The sequence below is a fragment of the Rhinoderma darwinii genome, assembly GCF_050947455.1.
Source record: "Rhinoderma darwinii isolate aRhiDar2 chromosome 2 unlocalized genomic scaffold, aRhiDar2.hap1 SUPER_2_unloc_4, whole genome shotgun sequence".
NCBI classification, from domain to species: Eukaryota; Metazoa; Chordata; class Amphibia; order Anura; family Rhinodermatidae; genus Rhinoderma; species Rhinoderma darwinii.
In genome coordinates, this window is record NW_027461707.1 from 421568 (window position 1) to 435288 (window position 13721).

General features: G+C 49.5%; 1 protein-coding gene across 1 annotated transcript in view; it reads left to right on the forward strand.

Annotated features, from left to right (window-relative positions):
- LOC142677648 (cGMP-dependent 3',5'-cyclic phosphodiesterase-like) overlaps nt 1-13721 on the forward strand; it is a 464994-nt gene that overhangs the window by 251411 nt on the left and 199862 nt on the right. The window contains exon 4 of the mRNA XM_075847266.1: nt 10247-10336. The gene's annotated coding sequence lies outside the window, so the exon portion shown is untranslated. The remainder of the gene's footprint in view (nt 1-10246; nt 10337-13721) is intronic.

The following is a 13721-nucleotide window of genomic DNA, read 5'->3' on the forward strand; positions in this document are numbered from 1 at the left end:
CACAGAGGACAGGGGCCACCATCTACAATACACACAGAGGACAGGGGCCACCATCTACAATACACACAGAGGACAGGGGGCCACCATCTACAATACACACACACAGAGGACAGGGGCCACCATCTACAATACACACAGAGGATAGGGGCCACCATCTACAATACACACAGAGTACAGGGGCCACCATCTACAATATACACAGAGTACAGGGGGCCACCATCTACAATACACACAGAGTACAGGGGCCACCATCTACAATACACACAGAGGACAGGGGCCACCATCTACAATACACACAGAGGACAGGGGCCACCATCTACAATACACACAGAGGACAGGGGCCACCATCTACAATACAAACAAAGGACAGGGGGCCACCGGCTACAATACACAAAGAGGACAGGGGCCACCATCTACAATACACAGAGGACAGGGGCCACCATCTACAATACACACAGAGGACAGGGGGCCACCATATACAATACACACAGAGGACAGGGGCCACCATCTACAATACACACAGAGGACAGGGGGCCACCATCTACAATACACACAGAGGACAGGGGGCCACCATCTACAATACACACAGAGGACAGGGGGCGGGCCACCATCTACAATATACACAGAGGACAGGGGGCCACCATCTACAATACACACAGAGGACAGGGGCCACCATCTACAATACACACAGAGGACAGGGGCCACCATCTACAATACACACAGAGGACAGGGGCCACGATCTACAATACTCACAGAGGACAGGGGGCCACCATCTACAATACACACAGAGTACAGGGGCCACCATCTACAATACACACAGAGGACAGGGGCCACCATCTACAATACACACAGAGGACAGGGGCCACCATCTACAATACAAACAGGAAAGGGGGCCACCGGCTACAATACACACAGAGGACAGGGGCCACCATCTACAATACACACAGAGGACAGGGGCCACCATCTACAATACACACAGAGGACAGGGGGCCACCATCTACAATATACACAGAGGACAGGGGGCCACCATCTACAATACACACAGAGGACAGGGGCCACCATCTACAATACACACAGAGGACAGGGGCCACCATCTACAATACACACAGAGGACAGGGGGCCACCATCTACAATATACACAGAGGACAGGGGGCCACCATCTACAATACACACAGAGGACAGGGGCCACCATCTACAATACACACAGAGGACAGGGGCCACCATCTACAATACACACATAGGACAGGGGGCCACCATCTACAATACACACAGAGGACAGGGGCCACCATCTACAATACACACAGAGGACAGGGGCCACCATCTACAATACACACATAGGACAGGGGGCCACTCTCTACAATACACACAGAGTACAGGGGCCACCATCTACAATACACACAGAGGACAGGGGCCACCATCTACAATATACACAGAGGACAGGGGGCCACCATCTACAATACACACAGAGGACAGGGGCCACCATCTACAATACACACAGAGGACAGGGGCCACCATCTACAATACACACATAGGACAGGGGGCCACCATCTACAATACACACAGAGGACAGGGGCCACCATCTACAATACACACAGAGGACAGGGGCCACCATCTACAATACACACATAGGACAGGGGGCAACCATCTACAATACACACAGAGTACAGGGGCCACCATCTACAATACACACAGAGGAGAGGGGGCCGCCATCTACAATACACACAGAGGACAGGGGCCACCATCTACAATACACACAGAGGACAGGGGCCACCATCTACAATACACACAGAGTACAGGGGCCACCATCTACAATACACACAGAGGACAGGGGCCACCATCTACAATATACACAGAGGACAGGGGGCCACCATCTACAATACACACAGAGGACAGGGGCCACCATCTACAATACACACAGAGGACAGGGGCCACCATCTACAATACACACATAGGACAGGGGGCCACCATCTACAATACACACAGAGGACAGGGGCCACCATCTACAATACACACAGAGGACAGGGGGCCACCATCTACAATACACACAGAGGACAGGGGGCGGGCCACCATCTACAATATACACAGAGGACAGGGGGCCACCATCTACAATACACACAGAGGACAGGGGCCACCATCTACAATACACACAGAGGACAGGGGCCACCATCTACAATACACACAGAGGACAGGGGGCCACCATCTACAATACACACAGAGGACAGGGGGCCACCATCTACAATACACACAGAGGACAGGGGCCACGATCTACAATACTCACAGAGGACAGGGGGCCACCATCTACAATACACAGAGTACAGGGGCCACCATCTACAATACACACAGAGGACAGGGGCCACCATCTACAATACACACAGAGGACAGGGGCCACCATCTACAATACAAACAGGAAAGGGGGCCACCGGCTACAATACACACAGAGGACAGGGGCCACCATCTACAATACACACAGAGGACAGGGGCCACCATCTACAATACACACAGAGGACAGGGGGCCACCATCTACAATACACACAGAGGACAGGGGCCACCATCTACAATACACACAGAGGACAGGGGCCACCATCTACAATACACACAGAGGACAGGGGCCACCATCTACAATACACACAGAGGACAGGGGGCCACCATCTACAATATACACAGAGGAGAGGGGGCCACCATCTACAATACACACAGAGGACAGGGGCCACCATCTACAATACACACAGAGGACAGGGGCCACCATCTACAATACACACATAGGACAGGGGGCCACCATCTACAATACACACAGAGGACAGGGGCCACCATCTACAATACACACAGAGGACAGGGGCCACCATCTACAATACACACATAGGACAGGGGGCCACTATCTACAATACACACAGAGTACAGGGGCCACCATCTACAATACACACAGAGGACAGGGGCCACCATCTACAATACACACAGAGGACAGGGGCCACCATCTACAATACACACAGAGGACAGGGGCCACCATCTACAATACAAACAGGAAAGGGGGCCACCGGCTACAATACACACAGAGGACAGGGGCCACCATCTACAATACACACAGAGGACAGGGGCCACCATCTACAATACAAACAGGAAAGGGGGCCACCGGCTACAATACACACAGAGGACAGGGGCCACCATCTACAATACACACAGAGGACAGGGGCCACCATCTACAATACACACAGAGGACAGGGGCCACCATCTACAATACACACAGAGGACAGGGGGCCACCATCTACAATATACACAGAGGAGAGGGGGCCACCATCTACAATACACACAGAGGACAGGGGCCACCATCTACAATACACACAGAGGACAGGGGCCACCATCTACAATACACACATAGGACAGGGGGCCACCATCTACAATACACACAGAGGACAGGGGCCACCATCTACAATACACACAGAGGACAGGGGCCACCATCTACAATACACACATAGGACAGGGGGCCACTATCTACAATACACACAGAGTACAGGGGCCACCATCTACAATACACACAGAGGACAGGGGCCACCATCTACAATACACACAGAGGACAGGGGCCACCATCTACAATACACACAGAGGACAGGGGCCACCATCTACAATACAAACAGGAAAGGGGGCCACCGGCTACAATACACACAGAGGACAGGGGCCACCATCTACAATACACACAGAGGACAGGGGCCACCATCTACAATACACACAGAGGACAGGGGGCCACCATCTACAATATACACAGAGGACAGGGGGCCACCATCTACAATACACACAGAGGACAGGGGCCACCATCTACAATGCACACAGAGGACAGGGGCCACCATCTACAATACACACAGAGGACAGGGGGCCACCATCTACAATATACACAGAGGACAGGGGGCCACCATCTACAATACACACAGAGGACAGGGGCCACCATCTACAATACACACAGAGGACAGGGGCCACCATCTACAATACACACATAGGACAGGGGGCCACCATCTACAATACACACAGAGGACAGGGGCCACCATCTACAATACACACAGAGGACAGGGGCCACCATCTACAATACACACATAGGACAGGGGGCCACTCTCTACAATACACACAGAGTACAGGGGCCACCATCTACAATACACACAGAGGACAGGGGCCACCATCTACAATATACACAGAGGACAGGGGGCCACCATCTACAATACACACAGAGGACAGGGGCCACCATCTACAATACACACAGAGGACAGGGGCCACCATCTACAATACACACATAGGACAGGGGGCCACCATCTACAATACACACAGAGGACAGGGGCCACCATCTACAATACACACAGAGGACAGGGGCCACCATCTACAATACACACATAGGACAGGGGGCAACCATCTACAATACACACAGAGTACAGGGGCCACCATCTACAATACACACAGAGGAGAGGGGGCCGCCATCTACAATACACACAGAGGACAGGGGCCACCATCTACAATACACACAGAGGACAGGGGCCACCATCTACAATACACACAGAGTACAGGGGCCACCATCTACAATACACACAGAGGACAGGGGCCACCATCTACAATATACACAGAGGACAGGGGGCCACCATCTACAATACACACAGAGGACAGGGGCCACCATCTACAATACACACAGAGGACAGGGGCCACCATCTACAATACACACATAGGACAGGGGGCCACCATCTACAATACACACAGAGGACAGGGGCCACCATCTACAATACACACAGAGGACAGGGGGCCACCATCTACAATACACACAGAGGACAGGGGGCGGGCCACCATCTACAATATACACAGAGGACAGGGGGCCACCATCTACAATACACACAGAGGACAGGGGCCACCATCTACAATACACACAGAGGACAGGGGCCACCATCTACAATACACACAGAGGACAGGGGGCCACCATCTACAATACACACAGAGGACAGGGGGCCACCATCTACAATACACACAGAGGACAGGGGCCACGATCTACAATACTCACAGAGGACAGGGGGCCACCATCTACAATACACAGAGTACAGGGGCCACCATCTACAATACACACAGAGGACAGGGGCCACCATCTACAATACACACAGAGGACAGGGGCCACCATCTACAATACAAACAGGAAAGGGGGCCACCGGCTACAATACACACAGAGGACAGGGGCCACCATCTACAATACACACAGAGGACAGGGGCCACCATCTACAATACACACAGAGGACAGGGGGCCACCATCTACAATACACACAGAGGACAGGGGCCACCATCTACAATACACACAGAGGACAGGGGCCACCATCTACAATACACACAGAGGACAGGGGCCACCATCTACAATACACACAGAGGACAGGGGGCCACCATCTACAATATACACAGAGGAGAGGGGGCCACCATCTACAATACACACAGAGGACAGGGGCCACCATCTACAATACACACAGAGGACAGGGGCCACCATCTACAATACACACATAGGACAGGGGGCCACCATCTACAATACACACAGAGGACAGGGGCCACCATCTACAATACACACAGAGGACAGGGGCCACCATCTACAATACACACATAGGACAGGGGGCCACTATCTACAATACACACAGAGTACAGGGGCCACCATCTACAATACACACAGAGGACAGGGGCCACCATCTACAATATACACAGAGGACAGGGGGCCACCATCTACAATACACACAGAGGACAGGGGCCACCATCTACAATACACACAGAGGACAGGGGCCACCATCTACAATACACACATAGGACAGGGGGCCACCATCTACAATACACACAGAGGACAGGGGCCACCATCTACAATACACACAGAGGACAGGGTCCACCATCTACAATGCACACAGAGTACAGGGGCCACCATCTACAATACACACAGAGGACAGGGGCCACCATCTACAATATACACAGAGGACAGGGGCCACCATCTACAATACACACAGAGGACAGGGGCCACCATCTACAATACACACATAGGACAGGGGGCCACCATCTACAATACACACAGAGGACAGGGGCCACCATCTACAATACACACAGAGGACAGGGGCCACCATCTACAATACACACATAGGACAGGGGGCCACCATCTACAATACACACAGAGTACAGGGGCCACCATCTACAATACACACAGAGGAGAGGGGGCCACCATCTACAATACACACAGAGGACAGGGGCCACCATCTACAATACACACAGAGGACAGGGGCCACCATCTACAATACACACAGAGTACAGGGGCCACCATCTACAATACACACAGAGGACAGGGGCCACCATCTACAATACACACAGAGGACAGGGGCCACCATCTACAATACACACAGAGGACAGGGGGTCACCGGCTACAATACACACAGAGGACAGGGGGCCACCATCTACAATACACACAGAGGACAGGGGCCACCATCTACAATACACACATAGGACAGGGGGCCACCATCTACAATACACACAGAGGACAGGGGCCACCATCTACAATACACACAGAGGACAGGGGCCACAATCTACAATACACACAGAGGACAGGGGCCACCATCTACAATACACACAGAGGACAGGGGGCCACCATCTACAATACACACATAGGACAGGGGGCCACCATCTACAATACACACAGAGGACAGGGGGCCACCATCTACAATACACACAGAGGACAGGGGCCACCATCTACAATACACACAGAGGACAGGGGCCACCATATACAATACACACAGAGGACAGGGGGCCACCATCTACAATACACACAGAGGACAGGGGCCACCATCTACAATACACACAGAGGACAGGGGCCACCATCTACAATACACACATAGGACAGGGGGCCACCATCTACAATACACACAGAGTACAGGGGCCACCATCTACAATACACACAGAGGAGAGGGGGCCACCATCTACAATACACACAGAGGACAGGGGCCACCATCTACAATACACACAGAGGACAGGGGCCACCATCTACAATACACACAGAGTACAGGGGCCACCATCTACAATACAAACAGAGGACAGGGGCCATCATCTACAATACACACAGAGGACAGGGGCCACCATCTACAATACACACAGAGGACAGGGGGCCACCGGCTACAATACACACAGAGGACAGGGGGCCACCATCTACAATACACACAGAGGACAGGGGCCACCATCTACAATACACACATAGGACAGGGGGCCACCATCTACAATACACACAGGACAGGGGCCACCATCTACAATACACACAGAGGACAGGGGCCACAATCTACAATACACACAGAGGACAGGGGCCACCATCTACAATACACACAGAGGACAGGGGGCCACCATCTACAATACACACATAGGACAGGGGGCCACCATCTACAATACACACAGAGGACAGGGGGCCACCATCTACAATATACACAGAGGACAGGGGGCCACCATCTACAATACACACAGAGTACAGGGGCCACCATCTACAATACACACAGAGGACAGGGGCCACCATCTACAATATACACAGGACAGGGGGCCACCATCTACAATACACACAGAGGACAGGGGCCACCATCTACAATACACACAGAGGACAGGGGCCACCATCTACAATACACACAGAGTACAGGGGCCACCATCTACAATACACACAGAGGAGAGGGGGCCACCATCTACAATACACACAGAGGACAGGGGCCACCATCTACAATACACACAGAGGACAGGGGCCACCATCTACAATACACACAGAGTACAGGGGCCACCATCTACAATACACACAGAGGACAGGGGCCACCATCTACAATATACACAGAGGACAGGGGGCCACCATCTACAATACACACAGAGGACAGGGGCCACCATCTACAATACACACAGAGGACAGGGGCCACCATCTACAATACACACATAGGACAGGGGGCCACCATCTACAATACACACAGAGGACAGGGGCCACCATCTACAATACACACAGAGGACAGGGGCCACCATCTACAATACACACATAGGACAGGGGGCCACCATCTACAATACACACAGAGTACATGGGCCACCATCTACAATACACACAGAGGAGAGGGGGCCACCATCTACAATACACACAGAGGACAGGGGCCACCATCTACAATACACACAGAGGACAGGGGCCACCATCTACAATACACACAGAGTACAGGGGCCACCATCTACAATACACACAGAGGAGAGGGGGCCACCATCTACAATACACACAGAGGACAGGGGCCACCATCTACAATACACACAGAGGACAGGGGGCCACCATCTACAATACACACAGAGTACAGGGGCCACCATCTACAATATACACAGGACAGGGGGCCACCATCTACAATACACACAGAGGACAGGGGCCACCATCTACAATACACACAGAGGACAGGGGCCACCATCTACAATACACACAGAGTACAGGGGCCACCATCTACAATACACACAGAGGAGAGGGGGCCACCATCTACAATACACACAGAGGACAGGGGCCACCATCTACAATACACACAGAGGACAGGGGCCACCATCTACAATACACACAGAGTACAGGGGCCACCATCTACAATACACACAGAGGACAGGGGCCACCATCTACAATATACACAGAGGACAGGGGGCCACCATCTACAATACACACAGAGGACAGGGGCCACCATCTACAATACACACAGAGGACAGGGGCCACCATCTACAATACACACATAGGACAGGGGGCCACCATCTACAATACACACAGAGTACAGGGGCCACCATCTACAATACACACAGAGGAGAGGGGGCCACCATCTACAATACACACAGAGGACAGGGGCCACCATCTACAATACACACAGAGGACAGGGGCCACCATCTACAATACACACAGAGTACAGGGGCCACCATCTACAATACACACATAGGACAGGGGCCATCATCTACAATACACACAGAGGACAGGGGGCCACCATCTACAATACACACAGAGTACAGGGGCCACCATCTACAATACACACAGAGTACAGGGGCCAGTTCAAGGCACCATAACACTCCCGCCAAAATCACCTTTAGGGAACTTAGCTTAAAGCAATGTTCTGCAGATCTGTAGGGTCAGTGGTGTAATAATCTGCAGATATCTGGAGAGGTGAGTGGTGTAATGTTCTGCAGATCTACAGAGCAGTTAGTGGTGTAATAGTCTGCAGGAAATATATAACAATTGTATGGAGAAGCTCAGGGTTCTGCAGAGAGGAGACGGATCAGGGACTAATGTGCGTTACATTCCGGTCGCTGCGATCTGATAAAATGGCTGAATAAAGACTCCGAGAATTAACAATGTTGTCAGTAAATTGAATTCCGTGTCTGTGGCGCCCGGTGCTTGCGGTTCTGTAGTTGGCGCCGTCTGTTCAGTGTAGATATGATACAAAGGATGAAACGGAGCCGCACAATCCAACACAACAACCTACAGGTGTATCGATGTCTGGGCACGAATCTGCGCTGCATGAAGGTGCCCGTGCGGCCCCAGCGGGGGAGGGGGTGGTTATAAAATCTTTCCTTTTTTTTATCATATTTTATTATAGGCAAAAGTGAAATCCTGAGAAATTATAATGGAAAAAAAAAATAACTTTATAAAATACGGTGTTTTCCCGTCCGGCGGTAATATATCAAACACGTCACGCGTGCGCTCGCCGTCATCATCCACATTATCCGCACAATATTTACTCTTAACGTGATCTTTTTATCGCTGTATAATCAAAAAATGTGCAGATTTCGAATAGGCTTTGTGTTTCAAGCCTTCAATATTTTTAAGATCTCTGCTTGCTGACAGTGAATGGGATCAATCTTATCCAGAAGCTGAAACCCCATCCCGACCTTATCCTTCTCACAGCTGAGGGTGTGTTACAATTGTATCCAATCTAGACAATCCTCTGTGAGGTAAACAAAGCAGCAGCACAAATTTCTCTCCTGTCTTGATGGTTTATTACAATGTATCCGTGCAGGGAGAATGTATCAGTCTGAAGTTCAGGCACTTCAGCTCACAGAGGATTGTCTAGACTGGATTCAATTGTAACAACCCCTCAGCTGTGAGAAGTATAAGGTCAGGACGGGTTTCAGTTTGAGTTCTTATTTTTGTTGTGGCTTTTTTATAAAATCTGGTGCAATTCTCACTCTTTTTGTGCTGTTATTTCCCTAATGACGACACAACTTGCTTTCCCTGACACGACTGTCTTTTTCCTCCCAGGATGCTTTGCTGACACTTGGTTCCGCCATCGACATCCCTCGCCTCCGGGAAGCCATCAAAGATGCCATCACTTCTGTTTTGCCAAAAGTGGTAAGTGCCATACAACATGAGCGACGCAAACCATGAAGTGCGGACTGAATGCAATAAAAAGACAACGTTCTGCAGGAATACAAAAGAAGATCCCAAAGAAGATGTCATAGGACATCTGCCTGGTATGTCCACCTCAAATCACCTCAAATCACCTCAAATCACCACGTCACTATTCTGCTGATTTATTTATTGGAAACAGTCAGCAAGCTTGTGGACAGACATCCTAACAGTTTAGCTGAGCTCTTAATCTGCAGGGAGGCAGATAGTTTGTACTACATCAGATGAATGTTCAGTGCCTAATGTAAAGATGTCACATCCCAGAATGCAAATCACCAGCAACAGCGAATAGTGAGTGCAGCTCTGGAGTATAATACAGGATGTAACTCAGGATCAGTACAGGATAAGTAATGTAATGTATGTACACAGTGACTCCACCAGCAGATTAGTGAGTGCAGCTCTGGAGTATAATACAGGATATAACTCAGGATAAGTAATGTAATGTATGTACACAGTGACTGCACCAGCAGAATAGTGAGTGCAGCTCTGGAGTATAATACAGGATATAACTCAGGATCAGTACAGGATAAGTAATGTAATGTATGTACACAGTGACTCCACCAGCAGAATAGTGAGTGCAGCTCTGGAGTATAATACAGGATGTAACTAGGGATCAGTGCAGGATAAGTAATGTAATGTATGTACACAGAGACTCCACCAGCAGAATAGTGAGTGCAGCTCTGGAGTATAATACAGGATGTAACTCAGGATCAGTACAGGATTAGTAATGTAATGTATGTACACAGTGACTCCACCAGCAGAATAGTGAGTGCAGCTCTGGAGTGTAATACAGGATGTAACTCAGGATCAGTACAGGATAAGTAATGTAATGTATGTACACAGTGACTCCACCAGCAGAATAGTGAGTACAGCTCTGGAGTATAATACAGGATGTAACTCAGGATGAGTACAGGATAAGTAATGTAATGTATGTACACAGTGACTGCACCAGCAGAATAGTGAGTACAGCTCTGGAGTATAATACATGATATAACTCAGGATCAGTACAGGATAAGTAATGTATGTACACAGTGACTGCACCAGCAGAATAGTGAGTACAGCTCTGGAGTATAATACATGATATAACTCAGGATCAGTACAGGATAAGTAATGTATGTACACAGTGACTCCACCAGCAGAATAGTGAGTGCAGCTCTGGAGTATAATACAGGATATAACTCAGGATCAGTACAGGATAAGTAATGTAATGTATGTACACAGTGACTACACCAGCAGAATAGTGAGTGCAGCTCTGGAGTATAATACAGGATGTAACTCAGGATCAGTACAGGATAAGTAATGTAATGTATGTACACAGTGACTCCACCAGCAGAATAGTGAGTACAGCTCTGGAGTATAATACAGGATATAACTCAGGATCAGTACAGGATAAGTAATGTATGTACACAGTGACTCCACCAGCAGAATAGTGAGTGCAGCTCTGGAGTATAATACAGGATATAACTCAGGATCAGTACAGGATAAGTAATGTCATGTATGTACACAGTGACTCCACCAGCAGTATAGTGAGTGCAGCTCTGGAGTATAATACAGGATGTAACTAGGGATCAGTGCAGGATAAGTAATGTAATGTATGTACACAGAGACTCCACCAGCAGAATAGTGAGTGCAGCTCTGGAGTATAATACAGGATGTAACTCAGGATCAGTACAGGATTAGTAATGTAATGTATGTACACAGTGACTCCACCAGCAGAATAGTGAGTGCAGCTCTGGAGTGTAATACAGGATGTAACTCAGGATCAGTACAGGATAAGTAATGTAATGTATGTACACAGTGACTCCACCAGCAGAATAGTGAGTACAGCTCTGGAGTATAATACAGGATGTAACTCAGGATCAGTACAGGATAAGTAATGTAATGTATGTACACAGTGACTGCACCAGCAGAATAGTGAGTACAGCTCTGGAGTATAATACATGATATAACTCAGGATCAGTACAGGATAAGTAATGTATGTACACAGTGACTGCACCAGCAGAATAGTGAGTACAGCTCTGGAGTATAATACATGATATAACTCAGGATCAGTACAGGATAAGTAATGTATGTACACAGTGACTCCACCAGCAGAATAGTGAGTGCAGCTCTGGAGTATAATACAGGGTATAACTCAGGATCAGTACAGGATAAGTAATGTAATGTATGTACACAGTGACTCCACCAGCAGAATAGTGAGTGCAGCTCTGGAGTATAATACAGGATGTAACTCAGGATCAGTACAGGATAAGTAATGTAATGTATGTACACAGTGACTCCACCAGCAGAATAGTGAGTACAGCTCTGGAGTATAATACAGGATATAACTCAGGATCAGTACAGGATAAGTAATGTATGTACACAGTGACTCCACCAGCAGAATAGTGAGTGCAGCTCTGGAGTATAATACAGGATGTAACTCAGGATCAGTACAGGATAAGTGTGGTAATAGGGAGGTAAGGGTTCTTTAGTGAGGTCTGTAGCTTGACTTATGGTACATAGCAGTGCGGTACCTACCATACAGTTGAGGATGCAATCCCCAACCCCCTTCTGCACTTATTCCAAAATTATCTCAGTGCAGTCATCATGGCCCCTCTCTTTAGATCTGGCTGCTGGTTCGGGGTTGTAGCAGTTCACAGTTCCTCATGCACACGTCAGTATTCTGGTCAGTATTTTGCTTCATATAGGAGGGTCTGGCAATGATCCATTCCTTCATGTTTCCACCCTTTATAGGAGAGAAGAGTGGAGTCATTATATCGGTTTCGCTGCGTTCTCGCCGACCCCTCGCCGGTTTGTAACTGATAACTTTGTGTGAATGAGGACGGTAAAATATTCATGAGAACAGCGCGTCTTCTGGGAATCCTCATATGATAACAGGGGCTGTGTGAATGGCGACATGTCCTTTATAGACGCCCTGGGGATGTCGTGCAATGCGGAAAACCTGAATTTGGAATTAGCCATGTGCTTCGGTTCACTGGAGGCCTCTCCATCTGCGCCCAAAACAGCTGGAGCCTCGCTAATTGGTGGGGGAGGGTGTATGGGGAGACGCAGGCCGGCCGTAAGTGCTGAGGTGGGATATTTCCCAGCGCTCACAGCACAGATACCGTTTACACATGGCCGGGCCCATCTATCCCGATCCCCAGGTATCAAGTTTTTGTGCAGGATAAAGATTTTCTGTGCCAAGAAGTTGGTGGAACAGAAACTTTCACTGCTGTGTCCTAGATTTTGCGGCTGCAATGCCCCAGATTGTGTGCAGCGGGATTGTCCCTCATTGCTTGTCCCTGATAGAGACGTTGGAATGATAATAAATAGAAGAAGAATACAGGAA